Source organism: Lynx rufus, unplaced genomic scaffold (genome assembly GCF_022079265.1).
Source record: "Lynx rufus isolate CCGP_SWC_20201006 ecotype Redwood Valley unplaced genomic scaffold, mLynRuf1.p SCAF_13, whole genome shotgun sequence".
NCBI lineage: Eukaryota > Metazoa > Chordata > Mammalia > Carnivora > Felidae > Lynx > Lynx rufus.
In genome coordinates, this window is record NW_025814827.1 from 5655424 (window position 1) to 5674834 (window position 19411).

A 19411-nucleotide genomic window follows, 5' to 3' on the forward strand; every position below is an offset into this window, starting at 1 on the left:
TGGCTCAGTCCGGGGAGCATGTGACTCTTGAGCTTGGGGTTGTGGGTTTAGACCCCACACTGGGTGTAGCGATTGCTTAAAAATAAAATCTTTAACAACAACAACAAAAAAGAATTGACTTCTGGTACCAGATTGAAAGGGTTCAGATCTTGGGCCCACCATTCACTGTTAACTTTGGGCAAGTTATGGGCAAGAGAGCTCAGATAGTCCATCTGAAAAGGGGGGGAGCAAGAATAGCAGCTCTATCAAGACTGCTGTGTTTGGGGCGCCAGGGTGGCTCAGTCAGTTGGGTGTCCAGCTTCGGCTCAGATCATGATCTCGCACTCCGTGAGTTCGAGCCCCGTGTTGGGCTCTGTGCTGAGAGCTCAGAGCCCAGAGCCTGCTTCGGATTCTGTGTCTCCTTCTCTCTCTGCCCCTCCCTGACTCTCTCTCTCTCTCTCTCTCTCTCAAAAATGAATACAGATTAAAAAAAAAAAAAAGACTGTTGTGTTTACTGAAGGAATAATACATATCTTGTGCTCATCATATAACCTTATAGGTAGGAACTGCTTAATTAATCACAGTCCAGGGATTATTATCTCCAAAGAAGACTCACAGTAAAACATCCCAGAAATATGTAAGTATGAGCATTCTCCCCACCCAAGAGCAGTAGGATTAAAGAGGTCAAGACACCGTCTTGTTTAGATGATACTGTTCTTCCTAAAAGCTGCCTAAGAAAGCAATCCCAGGGAGGAGGAGGCGGCCCTGGCTCGCCCTGTGGCTCCACTCCATCCACAGGAGACAGCGTTGCTCAGGGGCTGCGAGCTTCTAGTCTGTACGGATCAGGAAGCTTCTTCCAGTGTTAGTCAGGGCAGACGGCATCAGGGGACAAACTTGCTTACCCTCGTCCCTACCTCCCAGATCATCTTTGTCATTTGGTTCCCGGCTCCAGACCAGTCCACCCCTCTCTTAGAGAGCTCACTCTCCAACCCTCTCTGACAATCCCTGAACCTTGCCACTCTCCCTTCCGAAATCCGGAATCTGTCATGCCAGCCCTATGCAGCCCTAGTAGCTACAAGTGTCTTAACTCCTCTGTGTCTCAGCTTCCTGTGTAAAGTGGGGCTAATAACAGTACCTACGCTTTAGGATTACTGCGGGGATTAAAGAAGCTATTCCAAGGAAAGCGTTTAAAATACTGCTAGACACATAATACGTGCTCAATAAAACTGGCTCTGATTACTATGATTTGCCACCACTGTGTGAAGAAAGATCTTTACAGCTTCATCTTTTCTGAACGTTCCCTGCCCTTCAGCCCACTGTTTGGACCTGGCTGGCCCCTGTGCCTCCCTCTTTACACCATGGGTACCTGAGGGCTGGGATGGAAGCAGAGTTAAAAACTGTCTTATCGGAGGGCACCTTTTGGGATGAGCACTGGGTGTTGTATGGAAACCAATTTGACAATAAATTTCACATATTAAAAAAAAAAATGTCTTATAACCACCACTCTGCTGTTTGCAAGGCACTGTCCTTTTCCTTTGAAAACCTCCAGCCCCTCTGGAGTTCACATTCTTCTAAATATCTCCTCCACTTCCTGTCTTGCTCCTGTACCCACTATTCCCCACACAGAAACTAGAATAATCTTTTAAAAACTTAATTCAGATCCTTTTCTTCTGCCGCTTAGAATCCTTCTGTGGTGTGTTACTATACTTGGAACAAAACCCAAAGCCTGTCTACATGTCTGACCTTATATTCTATCCCTCACTCCCACTGGCTACATGGCAACGTTGGCCTTCGTGGGTCTTGAAACACGGACACTCAGTCTCACCCCAGGGCCTTTGCACTTGCTGTTTCCGCTGTCCTCGACACCTGCATTCTGGATCCTTCATGTCATTCAGGTCTGAGTTCAAAGGTCATCTTGTCAGAAAATCCTTCCAAGAGCTCCCGGCATAAACAGCCCCACATTCATTATCCCTTTATGGCGTCTATTGTTCCGAAATGATCTAGATTCTTTTTTAACTTACTCTTTCTGTATTTCTTCTCTAGGATAGAAGTTCCATAAGATCAGGAATCTCTTCTTTACTGTTCACTGTAGAGGCCCCTGAGCCTAGAATAGTGCCCAGCCCACAGTAAAACCTTCAAAAAACACGATGAGATGACAAAATACGAAAGAACGGGGTCCAAAACCACAGAGCTCTGGCACTTCTTGGCTGTGTGATCTTTGGCAAGTTGTTTACCTCTATTAGATTCAAAATTCCTCAAACTAAAATATGGGGGAAGTGGGTCCACACTATCAGGGCTGTGACAAGAATTAATGAGACGATGGGTCTACAGCAGCTAACACACCGCTGAATTCCACGCATTCAACGAATAGTTGTTAGGGTTATTATATGCCAGAAAACAACACAGACTTTAATAAGATTAAGGTTAGTTAAACTTGGATTCGTTTCTCTTTTTCAGAGAGTGGAGCAGTACGGAACCTAGCCAGAAGGAGGCTTCTATGACTCCCACCCAGGCAGGGACTCTGCATTTTGGACAGATGCCTCCCTTTGTCTGAGAAAGAGAACAGAGCATCACATCACCTTCCTGGGGATAATCAATCCCATATTTAAGGTTTAAAGCTGACAGATGAAGGATCCCAAGGTATCATAACTTCTTGTATAAATTAGCAAGAGGAACTAAATTTTCCATAGCCTAATTGAATGCATTTAGAATGAGGAAACAGGAAAAAAAAAAAAAGGAAAACACATTTCCTTGCAAGGAGTAAGAGAAAGTCGCAACTTTGTCCACCTAAGGAAGGGTCTGTTTTGTGCAATCAAGCAATGCATATATGTTCTCCAGTGCATTCTGCACTTCTGAGAGCTCTTGGGTCCAACTTCTCCTTTCCTCTCCTCTCTTGAGGTCTCTGGATCATTACAATAAGGATAAAGGTGTCTGGTCTGTTCTCCTCAACATTCATGGCCAACACACAAAGCATACACATGTCTATGCAGCACTTCCCTCTCTTGGGGATCCTCTTGAAGCTTTCCAAGCTCTAACAGGGTCATTTTTTATTTTAAAAGAAGTTGCATCAAGCTTTTTAAGTGATTCCGTTTTTAGCCTGCTCAACAGAGGTAATCAATGCCACAGAGGGGGCTTTGGGCTGCTCTTCGATGGGCTGAAGAGAAGCATGACCAAAAATTCTCTTGTTCTTAAGTTGTTTTTTTTTTTAACATTTATTTATTTTTGAGAGAGAGAGAGAGAGAGAGAGAGAGAGAGACAGAATGTGAGCAGGGTGGAGCAGAGGGAGAAGGAGACAGAATCTGAAGCAGGCTCCATCCAGGCTCTCAGCTGTCGTGGGGCTCTAACTCACAGACCGCGAGATCATGACCTGAGCCAAAGGTGGATGCTTAACCCACTGAGCCACCCAGGTGCCCCCTGCTTTTTAAAATTTTTCTAATTTTAATTAATTTTATTATTTTATTTTATTTACGTTTTAAAAATTCTCTTGTTCTTTTAAAGGTGGCCTTGGTACTCTGGAAAACAGTATGGAGTTTCCTCAAAAACTTCAAAAAAAGAAAAAAACAAAAAATAGCACCACCCTATGATCCAGCAATTACACTACTAGGTATTTACCCAAAGGATACAAAGGTACAGATCTGAAGAGGCACATGCACCCCAATGTTTATATCAGCATTACCAACAATAGCCAAACTATGGATAGATATTATCTATATAACTATAACTATACACACACACACACACACACACACACACACGCACAGAACAGAGTATCACCCAGCCATCAAAAAGAATGAAATCTTGCCATTTGCAACAACATGGATGGAGCTAAGCAAAGTAAGTCAGTCAGAGAAAGATACCATATGATTTCACTCATAAGTGGAATTTAAGAAACAAAACAGATGAACATAGGGGAAGGGAAAAAAGAGAGAGAGAAAGAAACAAACCATAAGAGACTCTTAACGACAGAGAACAATCTGAGGGTTGCTGGAGGGAGGTGAGTGGGGGATGGTCTAGATAGGTGATGGGCATTAAGGAGGGCACCTTGTGATGAGCACTGTGTGTTGTCTGTAAGTGAGAATCACTGAATTCTACTCCTGAAACCAGCATTGCACTGTATGTGAACCAACTAGAATTTACACAAAAGTTTACAAAGAAAAAAAAAAAAAGGTGGCTTTGGATGAGGAGTAGGGCCAAAGCAAGTAGTCGGGTGTCGTTACATCAGTGAGGGGCAGTCAGGAGTTTGTGTGGGAAACGGTTTAGTTTTAGGCATCCTGACAATGACATGCCGGTGGGCTTCCAAGCAGAGGCGTCCAGTGTGTGGCTGGTCACATCTCCACGGATACCGCTAGGAGGTATCCCTTGTTCATGTTACAACTGAGAATGCCCTTTGGTCTGAAATTATTGTAGTTGAAGAATAATTTACAAAACGAAATCCAAATCCACTCGGATTCTGAATGAGGGAGGTTTCTGGCTGGGAAGGTGAAAGGGAGAGAAAGGACAGAAGCCAAGAGTGAACGCGAGACTAGGACACAGGGAGATGGAGAGAGAGAGGCAGAAGGAGCAGGAAAGCAGAAAATACACAGAGCTGTGCCCAGAAAGGAGGGAGGCAGACTGGGAGGGCGGGGTGGGGGACATGAGGGTGACAGGGTTAGGGACAGAGGGGGCTGTGGGAGAGAGGTGGTTTACAGCATATGGAAGCCGATCTGTTACTGGAGTTCAAATGCATCCACCTGCCTTGCTGCCTACTTGGATAATGGTCAGTGGAATAAGCTATTATGTGACATTTTTGCTAGCAATTCCTAAATTAATCACTACTCACAGTCCTTTGGGTAACCTTACCGCATATTAGCTTAGCTTGAGCCAATGAAAGCAGTCAACATGCCCCAGGCAAATCATAGCCAGAGGCATCCAGTACAATTTTCTCTGTCTGCACTGTCCCAACATGGCAACGGCCAGCCACCGTGGCCACTGAGCACTTACCATGTGGCTGATTCAACCAAGGAACTGAGTTTTAACTTTTATTTAATGTTAATTAATTTCTCAGAGTATGGTAAGTGTATCAAAGGGGTATAAACAAGACACACTACTAGCATAGAAATCAACATTTGAGAAATTTAATGGTTATGAAATTAGATGAACATTTAAAAATGATAGCTAATTATTTTAAGATATATTAGAAGACTATCTGGCCCATCAAATGGATGATTTCACAGATACTGCAGGGCTTAGAATAAAAAAATGGTTTAGTCCATTTATTGGAAGACAAATCTGAAATAAATAATAGGACATGTGGTACATGAACTTGGCATACATCCTGAAGGCTGAATGACTGAAGTCTGGGAAATGCTAGACTGGGCCATGTTTCCCAAGCACATTATACTGCAGATTGACAAATGACTAATTTGTTACCACAGACTCACAGCAGAAGAAAGAAGAGATGTTTTTCAACTGTTGCCATAGATGAGTGAGACAGAAGAGGAAGGAGGTGAGAGACTGCAAAAATCTGCCAAGAAAGCAGAGATTCAATTCAGGTCAATGTGATTGGGCCACTTCTGCGCTTGCACCCGCTTGCTGGGTGGACTGGGGACAAAATGCCGGTGATGATATCCCAGAGATATCGCATAGAGTAAAGAAGGTAGATAAACACAGGCCATAGAGAACCCAGTGCCAATGTTACTCCATTTCATTCCCGGCTCACTTTTCTTAGCTGCCTCTCCTCTTCCGGGACCCTACCTGGACCCCATCTCAGTGGGTCCCAGATAATTTATTAAGGCATACTAATCAGTTTCTATGCTTTTGGCTCCCCTGTATCCTATACGTTGACCAGAGTGTTTCCACTTGTCCCAAACCCCTGCAGAGGCCCAGGGTCGGTGGTCCATTCTAAAATGCAGGTCTCTGACTACGGGTCCAATTTGGGTTATTAACTGAGGGTATGTGTCATCTTGCAAGGGGAGCAACAGTCAGCTCCCTGCATCTGCTGACCCTCTGAAAAAAAAAAAAAAAAACAAAACCCTGCCAGGGCTTTGCCAGAGTGTGCCCTGAAAAATAGCCAAGGCACAAATTAACACCCACTTTCCGGCAACGGGAACAATTCCTGAAAAAGCCACTTCCGCAAAACCCGAGGCAACCTGGAATAATCCGGGAGCCAAGACACAATTTATTACTTCACAAAGAACATAGGATTTCTGATCCAGCGGCAGACTAGCTGCTGGGTTTTTTCCTTTCCCACACAAGCTGCATTTCAAAGGCCTGACACTTACAATTTACAAGCCCAGCCTTCCTGAGGAATGCTTTAAACAGCCAAAGATGTAGAGAATGTCATAACTGAAGACAACACAGAGACTGGGCGCTCTTGGGTCCCTCATCTTAGACATTGGGGCCACGGAAGCCTGGGCAGGGCAAGCAAGCCACCTGCCTAGGATCACACACCGCGACAGGCGATGATACAGTCAGCCCTGAAACTGAGGTATTCGGAGCCCATGATCTCTCCTCTCCCCAGCTCATCCAATTTTTCGACTCCATTTGAATATTGATCGTGCCCTCAAATTAACATTTTAAGAGAAATAGTTTTCATTTTCAAACTAGCAGAATCCAAAAGGGGATTCAGGCATTGCTTAGGAGATGGGAGCCAGACAGCATCACAGGTTAATTTTTAACCCTGACAGACCATGGTTCCATGAAAAGAGGTAGTCCCTGACACAGGGACTAAAGTTACAGTGTGCATTAGGGTGACCCAGGATAACACATGAAATCACTGCTGGTGAGAATGGAAATTGGTAAAACCATTCTGAAAACAAAAGATGGCAATATGCATTAAATGCCCCAAAGATATCCAAACCTCAGTGTTGACCCAGAATTCCTAGTGTTAGGAACTTTCCCCGAGGGAGTAACTAAAAAAGTGAGCGAACACACATGTAGGACAGGTTCTCTTGAACGACAGTAAACACTTGGAAACAATGTAAGTAATAGTAAGGCTTGGTTAGATACATTTGGACACACCCATCCATGGCATGTTATACACCCAAAAGAAAAGTTATCTATTTATATCTTCTAACAGAGAGATGTGCATGATGTGCTCTTTAAAAAGCACATTACAAAATGCGGCACCTGTAGTACGATCCCACTTTTGTTAAACTTTTCATTTGTTAGCAAACAATAAATCATATCTGAGATTACTGCAGGATAAAGGGGACCTAGGAAGCTTTGAATTCTTCTCCTTTTGTTTGTAGTTTCTGTTTTCTTGTCACGGAAATGTATTGGTTAATTCATAGGTTTTTGGTTTTTTGTTTGGTTTTTTTTTTTGTTTTTGCAAGGTCTTAAAAATGAAATGAGTGTAGGGGCGCCTGAGTGGCTCAGTTGGTTGAGTGTCCAACTTCGACTCAGGTCATGATCTCATGGTCTGTGAGTTCCAGCCCCGCGTCGGGCTCTGTGCTGACAGCTTGGAGCCTGGAGCCTGCTTCCGATTCTGTGTCTCCTTCTCGCTCTGTCCCTCTCCACTTGTGCTCTGTCTCTGTCTCTCAAAAGTAAATAAATGTAAAAAAAATTAAAAAAAATGAAATGAGTGTATTATTTACTACCCAAGGTGGATACCCATAAAGGAATAACCTTAATACCTTCTCTATGGGCAAGATCCACAAGGCGGATGGTGATGCTTATCTCCGCTCCAACATCTGTCAAGCCCTCCTAATAACTCCTGCAGGTGGCCAGATGGAACTGGCTCTTTCCATCACAGGTCATTACTAGCCGCCTCGTGCCCAGGATAGAAATGTGACCTCCGTGATTACTGCCCTTCCTTCCCTAGGTACAAAGAAGTCTTTTATCTGCTCCCCTGCAGACGTGCTCAGCTATTTTTCACCTTCCATGTTCGCTCAGAGAAGGTGATGTGGCCAAAGGGGCCTAGCTCTGACAACAGGGCCCTAGCTCTCGTTGGCCTAGAGTTCAGGTACTGGCTTTGCCATTTACTTGCTGCCTGACTTTAAGCAAGCATCTTTATCTCTCCCAACCTGAGTTTCTTCCTTGTAAAGATACAATTTACACATAACAAAATGCACAACCCTTAAGCGTACTATTCCCTGAGTTTTGACAAACATTTACAAATATTAACGATATTTACACTCATGCATCCACCCCATAAATCAAAGTACAGAACATTTCCATTACCTGAGAAAGCTCCCTCCTGCCCCTTTCAAGTCAATTTCTGTAAACTGAGACCTCCACTTTCTGATTTCTGTTACCCCAGCTTAGTTCCCCCTGTCTTAGAACTTCATATAAACTGAATTCTGTAGATGAACTCTTTTGTGTCTGGCTTCTTTTGATCAACCTAATGTTTCTGAGCTTCAGCCACGTTGTTGTACGAGTAGGATGTACCTTTTTGTTGAACGTGTCTGCTGTGTGAATACACCCCGATGTGTTTCCACTCACCTATTGGTGGCTATTTGCTTTGTTGTGTGTTTTGGGCCATTATGAATAGAGCTGTTAATGTTCTTGTTTGTGTTTGTGGGTGTGTGTCCGTGTTTTGGTTTCTCTTCAGTGAACACCCAGGAATGGAATTGCTGGATCAATTCTCCAAAGTGGTTGTGCCATTTTACATGCCAACTGGCAATGTAGGAAGGTTTCTGTCTCTGCTGCTCACCAACACTCTGTATCATCAAGTGGAGGTTTTAATTTGTGCGTTCCTGATGATTAACGATGTTGAGCACCTTCATGTAATTATTGGCCATTTATGTATCTTCTTTTGCTAAGTTTCAGCTGAAACCTTTTGCCCATTTTTGGGGCGTCTGGGTGGCTCAGTTGGTTAAGCGCCTGACTCTTGGTTTCAGCTCAGGTCACGATCTCACGGTTCATGGGTTCGGGCTGTGCATCAGGCTCTGTGCTGACAGCGCGGAGCCTGCTTGGGATTCTCTCTCTCTCTCTCTCTCTCTCTCACTCTCTCTGCCCCACCCCTGCTCTCTCTCTCAAATAAATAAACTTTAAAAAATTAAAAAAACTTTTTTTAAATGTTTATTTCTGAGACAGAGAGAGACAGAACATGAGTGGGGGAGGGGCAGAGAGAGAGGGAGACTCAGAATCCGAACCAAGCTCCAGGCTCTGAGCTGTCAGCACAGAGCCCGATGCGGGGCTCAAACTCACAGACCGCGAGATCATGACCTGAGCCGAAGTCGGACACTCAACCGACTGAGCCACCCAGGCGCCCCAACTTAAAAAAATTTTAAACCTGTTGCTTATTTTAACAGGTTGTTAGTCTTATCATTATTAATATTATGAGTTCTTTATATATATTCTGGGTATAAGTCCATTGTTATGTAAAATGGTTTTAAAGATACTTTCCTACGTGTCTCAAACATTCAATGTCAGTACCAAAGTAGACAATGCTGTGATGACCTATGAAAGCCCAAGGATAGCCTTCCTTAACACAGAAATCACAATTCTATTTGTAAGGAACAGTAAAAGGAGGGCTAAAAACATTGCAAGATGGCACATCCTCCACGTACAGAGATGACAGGAAGCCCCTGGCTTTGTCTCACCACCTTGGAAAACCTCCGGCACTCTGGTCTACCACCCGCTTCTCTCGAGTCTGTGGCCTCCCGAACACTGCTTCTCTATCAACTCATGTCATGATTATCGTTCCCTTGTCTGTGTTTACATTTTGGATCAATTTTTTTTGCTCGGATCTCTGACTGCTTTCCGTGTTCCTGAAATACTGGGTTGTGAGCTTCCTGCAACCACGGTTTATGTCATTTTCTTGTGTGACTTATTGCTTATCCTGAATCCTGTCCTTTGCTCACCTTCCTTCCTGTCCACCCGGTCTTGCTTTTATACCAAAAGTCAAAAGGTTCTTGTGGCCTGTTTATGTGGCTTCAGGCCCTTGTTCTGTCCTGGGTCCAGCCCACTCTTTGTTCCTTGCATATCTGGGCTTGCCCATGATCTACCGGACTTGGTTCCTCATTTCTTACCCTAGAAATAATATTGCCCGAATGTCTATGGGGTAAGAGGTAGATTCTGTTTCCCAAGATAAAATATTAACATTGGCGTTGGCAATAAAAGTCTTTAATAACTGAGTTCCTATCATCTTTCCCTGTCTGGCTTTCATTGTTTTTAAAATAAATTTTCCAACAGGAAAATGTATTTCTATTTTCCCCATTAAATTAAAAAGACCAATATAAAATAATAAGCAAGGATCACAAGAGTTGACAATTCATTGCTATTTTGATGACAAGTTACTCCTAGCTAGAAGAATCTGGGCTCATGGGATTTTTTTTTTTAACTCCTCCATTCATTCATTCACTAAGTATTTACTGATCACTTGCTAGATGTGAGTTTCTGTGATTGGAGCTGAAAATATAAGTAAGAGTCGGACACAAAGCCTTACTCTGAGATGTTCACTGACTGGTGAGGAAAGCCAACAGGGAAAGAATCTTCCTTCTACAAAATGGGAAGTGTTCTAATGCAAGTACAAGGTGCTATAGGAGTTGAGGGGAGAAACGGAATATTTATTCCAGAGGCCGTGGGGATTGACCACGGTGGTGATATTTCACAGAAAAAGTATATTTGAGCAGTGCATTAAAGGATAATTAGAAATTTCGCAGACAGACAAGGAAGATAGGGAACAGTGTCAACAGAAATGTATTTCACCAGACCCTTAATCTCCACCATGCTAGAAACAACCTGGTTACAAAAATGAGAGCTGGCCAAAGAAGAATGTTTAAAAATAGAGAAAGGGGCACCTGGGTGGCTCAGTCCATTTAAGCCTCCGACTTTGGGTTTTGGCTCAGGTCATGATCTCATGGTTCATGGGTTCGAGCCCCACATGGGGCTCTGTGATGACAGCACAGAGCCTGCTTGGGATTCTCTCCCCCTCTCTGCCCCACCCCTGCTTGCGCTCTCTCTCTCTCTCTTTCTCAAAAATAAATAAAAAAATTATTTTTTTATTAAAAAAAATAGAAAAAGAGGAAGGAATAAAGAAAATAAGTAATGGCTATTTAGCAATAAAAAAAAGAGATTATACCTAGGTCAGTCATGCTGGGGTGGTCTATCTCCCCCTGCAGTACTATCTGAGGTGAGACGGGGAAAGACAACACTAGCAAGGAACACATGGTCTCAACTACAGTGTGCCCGGTACTGTTCCTTAACGCAGGCCGATCTAACATCTCCATTTTGCTCACTGCAATATCCCCCGCGCTGCGTCCCCCTCCTCCAGGCGCTCAGTATTTACTAACGGGATGGAGGCAGGAAGCCTGAACACCAGGCAGCCTGAGGGTGGCGCTGCTCCAGCAGGCAAATCACGCACCCTGCGTGGCCGGGTCGCCTACACCCAGAGTCTCGTCTTTGTTTTCGGCCTGTGTTAACATTTTGATTCTTCCGCGCATCGCTTAAAGCGTTTCAGTGTGAAGGTGATCTTAGGATATTCTGGGCCTGCTTGAGAAGGGACCCTTGGGGAAATTCTTTTGTAACAGGAGATTTTGAAAAGCGTTTCCTTACCAGCGGAGCTGCTCAAACCCCTGTTACTTACAGACACTGTTTGTAGGGGAAGGCGCTCTGCCTAGGAAGTGGGACCCAGAAAAAGGGTAAATGTATCTAAGATCTAACCGGACGCCAAATGGTTAAACGCCGTCGCCTCTGGAGTCCGTTCGTAGCTGTGCCACCGAAGTAACTTCTGTTATTTTAATTTTTTTTAATGTTTTTTTATTTTTGAGACAGAGAGAGACAGAGCATGAATGGGGGAGGGTCAGAGAGAGGGAGACACAGAATCCGAAGCAGGCTCCAGGCTCTGAGCTGTCAGCACAGAGCCCGACGCGGGGCTCGAACTCACGGACCTCGAGATCATGACCTGAGCCGAAGTCGGACCGACTGAGCCACCCAGGTGTCCCAACTTCTGTTATTTTAGAAGAAACACCTAAAATGCTTCTTGGACTTTTCTTGCCAAATTGCATCCCCAGGGCACATCTTACCTGTGGAAGGAGCCCACACAGAATGCGCATGGACAGGGCCAAAGAGCGACTGACTCTAGGAAATGCTGATCAAGGGTGCCTGGGTGGCTCCGTCAGTTAAGCCTCCATCTACTTTTGGTTTGGGCTCAGGTCATGATCTCATGGCTCATGAGATCAAGCCCCCCATCGGGCTCTGCACTGACAGTGTGGAGCCTGCTTGGAATTCTCTGTCTCTGTCTCTCTCTGCCCCTCCCTGCTTGTGCATGCACGCATGCTCTCTCTCTTTCTCTCTCTCAAAAAATAAACTTGAAAGAAAGGAAGGAAGGAAGGAGGAAGGAAGAAAAAGGAAGGAAGGAAGGAAGGAAGGAAAGAAAGAGAAAGAAAGAAAGAAAAGAAAAGAAAGAAAAAGAAAGAAAGAAAGAAAGAAAGAAAGAAAGAAAGAAAAGAAATAAAAGAAAGAAAGAAATGCAGCTCAAAGCCCCAGTAAGATACTGCCTCACACCTGCTAGGATGGCTACGATCAAACAGGCAGATAATAACAAGTGCTGGCAAGGATGCAGAGGCTTCTGAGAGATTAGAACCCTCACGAGTTGCTGTTGGGAATGTTACACGGCGCACCTGCTCTGGAAAACACTCTGGAGTCCCGTGAAAGCTTAAAGGTAGAGTGAGCACGTGACTCAGCGATTCCCCTCCTAGGTGCGTCTCTCAGGGAAACGAAAACACACATTCACACGAAAACTCATGAGTGTTCATAGCAGTATTCATAATAGCCCCAAAGCGAACCCAACCCAATGACCATCAACTGGTGGACGGATAAAGAAAGCACATCCATATAATGGCACGGGATTTAGCAATAAGAATGAAGGCTGTGCTGACACACGCAACGACGTGGATAAACTCTGAAAACATTATTTTCAGTGAAAGGAGCCAGTCACAAAAGACCACATCTTTCATAATCCCACTTACATGAAATGTCTAGAGTGGGCAAATGTATAGAGACAGAAAATCGATCAGTGGTTGCCAGGAGTTGGGGGTGAGGGTTTGGGGAGAAGTGGGGGGTGACTGCTAATGGGTACAGGCTTTCTTTTTGTTTTAATATTCAAAAAAAATTTTTTAATGCTTATTTTTGAGAGAGACAGACAGAGCATAAGCAAGGGAGGGGCAGAGAGAGACAGAGGGAGACCCAGAATCCGAAGCAGGCTCCGGGCTCTGAGCTGTCAGCACAGAGCCCGATGCGGGGCTCGAACTCACCCACTGTGAGATCGCGACCTGAGCCCAAGTTGGATGCTTAACTGACTGAACCACCCTGGCGCCCCTGGGTACGGGCTCTTTGAGGTAATGAAAATGGTGGCAAATTGGTAACGGTGATGGTTGCACAACCTTGTGAATATAGTACAAACTATTGAATTGTACACTTTCAGTATGTGAATTGTATGTGATGTGACTTATATCTCAATGAAATTGTTATATATATATATATATATATATATATATATATATATATATATAAGAGTAGGCAAGGTGGAATACAGAAGAGAAGCAGGGACAAAGTTCAACCATAAAGGGAGGGCCAGACTGTCCCAGGTCTTGGTGACAGAGAGGGTCAAGGTAGTATGAAAACCACTCTTGACTTTCGTTCTCCCTTTGTTCTGCATGTTTGGGGGTATATGTATTATTAAGCTAACTCGCTGGAAACTATAAACCTGGTAGCCACTAGGACATGTGGCTATCTAGATGTAAATTATGAGAAATGAAATAAAATTAAAAATTCAGTTCCTCAGTGGCACGAACCACATTCCAAGCGTTCGACAGCAACATGTTCTTGATAGGCACACCGTGCAGATATGGAACATTCCTATCATTTAATTCTTATCAGACAACACTTCTCTCGGTGGCTCATGTGGCTGCTTGGCGGGGGGTGTGGATTATTTCCCACCAATTCTTTTTGCTCTCTGTAATTTTTTTTAATTATTTATTTTTGAGAGAGACAGAGACAGAGCCTGAGCGGGGGAGGGGGCAGAGAGAGAGGGAGACACGGAATCGGAAGCAGGCTCCAGGTGCTGAGCTGTCGGCCCAGAGCCCGACGTGGGGCTCGAACCCACGATCCGTGAGATCATGACCTGAGCCACCCAGGCGCCCCCTTTTGGCTCTCTCTAAAGCCTAGAGTTAAAAGAACTCTTTCAGGTATTGTTGCCGGTAAGAATCTGTGCCCAGGCCAGGCAAAAAAGCAGGTCCCTGCAAAGAACAGAGCCACAGCCAGGCCTACTCCCATAAGGGCGTGTCAGTGAACACATACGCCGTTGCTCTGTCCTGCTGGGGTACTGGATGCTTTTTATTTCTTAAAAAAACAGCACAGAACCAAGCAAAGAAAGAAGGAAAAGAATTCCAATATTGTTTTTACAGTACCAGTGGAATAATAAACAACTATTTAATGTTCTGAGCTGTGAGATTAAGCCCCTAGGGGAACAGGAGGGAAGATAAATCAATATTTACCAGTAGTCCTTATCCTACATTAAATATTAGCTTAAACCGAAAAGCCCACGTTTTTTTTGTTGCTGCCTCTCCTTAAGCCCACATCTCACCGGTCTCTTGCTCTTGTAGAGAAATAATCATTTCAGAAGCAGTGGGGAATATTTGAACAATGACATGACATACGCTTTACTGTCATCTTGGATAGTTACTGTCAACGTAGGGGTTGCTGGAAAACATTGCCTGATTGAAACGGTTCAACCTTTGTACCACAGCAACACATAAATGTCAGTGGGAGTCAACTGACATTACTAATAAAGCCGTAGGGTGGGTAAAATGAAAAGTAATTGACTAGAGTTTTTGACAAAACCCGTGAGCTGAAGCTGGGGTCTTGCCTTTCATAGATTTGCATTAACCCTCAAAACTAGAGGCATTAGCAATTGTTGTGAGTCCTGCACGGACTTAATCCAGAACGTGCTGGGCGTAGAAGCTACCATTTGTTCAGCTTGCCCAGCCACACCCCTGGTCTCTCAGCTGCTGGGAAAAGAGCAAAATTCAGTCTCCAGAGAAGCCAGAAGAAGGTCTCAGTAGGGAACGTGGAGCCCAAACTCAGGTCATTATATAACAGTGGCTGGATGGTCCAAGCAGCAGACTTCGTATCGCATAATAAAATATTCACGGGTATCGCCCTCCCTGGAGTCGCCAATAAAGATCCTTTATAAACGCTAAGTGAATAAAATTCCCGACACCATCTCCATGGGGGGTGTATATTAAATACCAAGCTTTTCTTATCAACGGTCAGGCTAAGCCCCGAGAGGTGAAATAACTTGCCTTAAATCACGGCGCGCCGGGAGGAGCCCAGGTGTGCTGGCATCTGAACGTGCTTTGTAAAACCTCATTATAATTTGTATAGAATATGACAAGAAATACAATCATACAAAGAATTTGGGAAGTTTAGCGGTTATTTAATCAAAGTCACTTAAATGATTTATGGTTGGAAGGATCAAAGAATTAATGTTACAAAATTAAGCAAAAGCCAAAATGAAAGCAGTGGGGGCGGGGGGGGGGTGGCGAGGGGATTTGGTTTTCCCACGTTTTAATTCTTTTGTGAAAGTGAACCCAACGGATGCTTGAATATTTGCAGTGAAAGTAAATCTTCCCCTGCACACCCCCCTCCCCGGGAGGAAGGGAAAATGACAATAAAATCGGTGTGGTTCAACCCAGTGAGAAGACCCGGGCCTTTTAAATGTCTCCTAATCCTCCCATCTTCTGCTAAGAAGGGGAGACATCTACTCCTCTTCCGTCAGTCCTCTAAGCCAACAGCTGAGAGACACAGGCTGGTGTTTCCAACTCCCGCCTCCGCCCAACACCAAGCGCCCTGGCGATGCGCACCGTGGCCAGCCTGGTGGCCGGTTCCATAAACAATATACAGCCGGCATAACTTTCTTTCCCTTCCTCCTTGTCCCCCGCCCCCTGCTTCCCAGGATTTGGCCCTCTCTTCATCTGACTCACTCCACTGGGAACAGAGGCCATGTTTTATGTCTCCTCCCCACCCCCCCCACACACACTTCTTACAACAAAACGTGACTCAAATCACACACCACCAAGCATAATCACACTCCTCCTCTGGTGTCAGAGCCTGGCATGGGGGAAGACAGATACTTATTCAGTTCAAATGGGAAGAAAACTTTCTGCCTCTTTGATGGCCACCTGTGGTAAATGACGAGGACTCGAAAGGTCCATCCACAACGCAAAGGCTCTGCCTGCTGTCTCCATGCGTGAGGATCCTCCCCAGGGCTAGAGGTGAGTTGGGTCCAGAGAGAGACCATGGTCCAAAACAGAACATGAGGCTGGACTGCAAGGAATCCTGGTTCTTTTTCACACCGCTCTCATGTCTGTTTGTAATCCAAGCAGGATTACCCACACCTTCCCGAGATACCATCTCTGCGCAAAGGCTTCCTCTGACCACGTGATTTCACAGACCATCCCCCACCCCCGCCCTCTAGCCGCTTCTTCCTGTTCAACTCTTCTTCAGAGCAGTTATCATCATTGCTACTCTGTCTGCCTCTAGAACATAAACCACATGAGGGCAGGAACTCCTGCCTTGGTCTCTGCCATATCCCCGGTGCCTAGCAGTATCCTTCCAGCAGCCATGCAATCGATACTTAGGGAATAAATGTGTGGGATGAACAATTAAGTGTCATTCATTGGGAAAGCACTGACCAAGGACCTAATCATAATTTCTACCAGTTACTGAGTGTGGAGAGTACTTTTCGCAAGCTCATTGGGTATTCCATCAACACGATGATTTTCTGTCAACGGGCAATACTCCATTTTTAATCAGTAGAAAGTCTCCTGCAAGGAGCCGTAATGTAAACTGTGTCCTTTGTGTGATAATGATGTGTCAGTGCAGGTTTATTAGTTGTAACAAATGTGCCACCACTTGGGTGGGGGGTGTGGATGGTGGGGGAGGACACGCGTGGGTCGTGGGGTGGGGTATATGAGAAATCTCTGTACCATCCTCTCAATATTGCTGTGAACCTAAATCTGCTTTAAAAAATGAAGTTTTAAAAAGAGTCTCTTGACCCAGTATAGCAACGACACATGTCCTTGGGGTTATTACCTTACCTTCTCTTCTCACCAGCCTGGAAAGCTGATAATTTCTGCCAATGTAGGCATGAGAATGATTCCTACTGTGTTCATTTCATTTTTAAGAATATCCATAATATTTGTGCACTGTAGCCTGCTGGAGAAAAAACTCTTTTTAAAGCCAATAAAACACCCCAACAACCAGATTTAAACGCTTTCATTTAATCTAAATAAACCAGTTGTGCAGCTTGGTAGATGAATCCCCCAAATAGGTAACAGATGGTAAGCTTTCCGGGGAAAGTAACTTCAGACCTAACATCTAAGTGGGACCAACTACTTTTCTTCCATTTGAAAGTTCTCAGTTAATTTCATATCAAGTGGTTTCTATGGGCTAGAGGAAATGGTATGGTGTGTGTCTGATATGGTGAAAACAGCCAATAAAATATATGGGGTTTGGAATCCAACAGATCCAGGTTTGATTTCTAGCTCAACCCTGTAAAGTTAAGCAAGATGCTTAACTTCTTAGAGCCTAAGTGTCCTTGCTGCTCAACTGTCATCATTTAACTAACGTGTAATAATTGTTTGGTCTGGGGTTGACTTCATCCCACTTACAAGCTAACGAGTTAAACTACTGCTGGTGGAAGATATATGATTCCCAAGTCAGAGACCAAAGACTTTATGACTCGCAGACCAGCAAGCAGCATGGACATGAGCACTTCCATCAGTTAGCCTCATGGCCAAGTCCACGGGGACAAGGTGGAGGGGTGCAGACAGATAGTGCACCTGCAGTGGGTTTCCACTGCTACTGAGGGACAGTGCACTTGGGGAACACACTGTTGTTGTTTTTGTTTTTTAATTCATTTTGAGAGACACAGAGATGCAAGTCAGGGAGGGACAGAAAGAGGGAGACAGAGAATCCCAAGCAGGCTCTGCACTGTCAGCACAGAGCCCCCAACTCATGAAATCATGAGATCATAACCTGAGGCGAAATCAAGAGCTGGATGCTTAACTGACTGAGCCACCCAGGCACCCTGGGAATACACTGCTTTTAAAGCAAGCAGTAAGCAAGCCTGCCCTTTGTTCTGGAGGCAGCTCTCACCTCATTTCTCAGGGCTGCTCACTGAAAACACAACCCTGAAGAATGGCTCAGGTAAAAAGCAGTCATGGCCTCATATATTCTTGGCATAGATGTGTAAGAGCAGAAGAGAACCATGGACTGTCTGCTAATATTAACATGATCAAACTATGCACCACAGTGCCTACAACATGGTACCCAAACATGCTACCTCTTTCTTTCCTCCCTTTCTCTCAGAAAGGCATCCTCTTTTTTTTTTTTTTTTAATCTGTCACCACTCAAAGAATTCCAAAATGTTTGAGCTGGAAGGCATTTTGGAAACCAAATGGTTGTGAAATTTTAGGAAGCTATTACAAATTACACACACACACACACACACACACACACACACACTTTTTTTTTTAATGAATACAGAAGTGTTTCATATAATGTTAGAAGAAAAAGCAGGATCCCAAATTTTTTAATATCCAAAAATACTTTACATATGCATGATATTTTTTCTGTATTTTACAAATTCTACAATGAAAAGGTGTTATATCACCTCTATTCAGAAAAAAAAGATGCAGGGCCACCTGGGTGGCTCAGTCGGTTAAGCGTGCCACTCATGATCTCAGCTCAGGACTTGATCTCAGGGTTGTGAGCTCAAGCCCCACGCTGGGCTCCACGCCGGGCGTGGAGCCTACTTTAAAAAAAAGGCAAAATGTTTTAGTTCAGCCCCTCCAGCTCACAGATGAGGAAATGAGAAGCAGACAGGTTAAACGGCCTCCCCCAGACCCTTGGCAGGTCCTTTGCAGAGCTGATACTGGGCGCACACCCTCTGACTTCCAGTGCTTCAGAAGATTTGCAAGGGGCACCGGGGCTGGGTATGCAGGGTCTGGTCAGGGTAACCATGACCCTCTAAACCTGGGCAAAGCAGTTTGTGGCATAGTGAACGACTGATGGAAGCTGGACTCAAGTTCATCCACCCATTACTATGGCGGACATGAGGGAGAAGAGGAATCCCTTTAGGCACGAGCTTCTGATGGTAAGCCACCCGTTGTTAACAGTTGGCAGTTGGGCGCCTGGGTGGCTCAATTGGTTGAGCCTCCAACTTCGCCTCAGGTCATGAACTCGTGGTTCGTGGGTTCGAACCCTGTGTCGGGCTCTGTGCTGACAGCTCAGCGCCTGGAGCCTGCTTCGGACTCTGTCTTCTTCTCTTCTCTGTTCCTCCCCAGCTCACACTCTGTCTCTCTGTCTCTCTCTCAAAAATAAAGTTAAAAAAAAAAAAAGTTGGCAGCCAAGTGAGATGTGGCTTAACCCAGGACAAAACAAAGCCCTGAGACTCCAGTAGGCAGGACTGAGGTTGAGCTCTGGCACAAACCCCTGAAGGGTT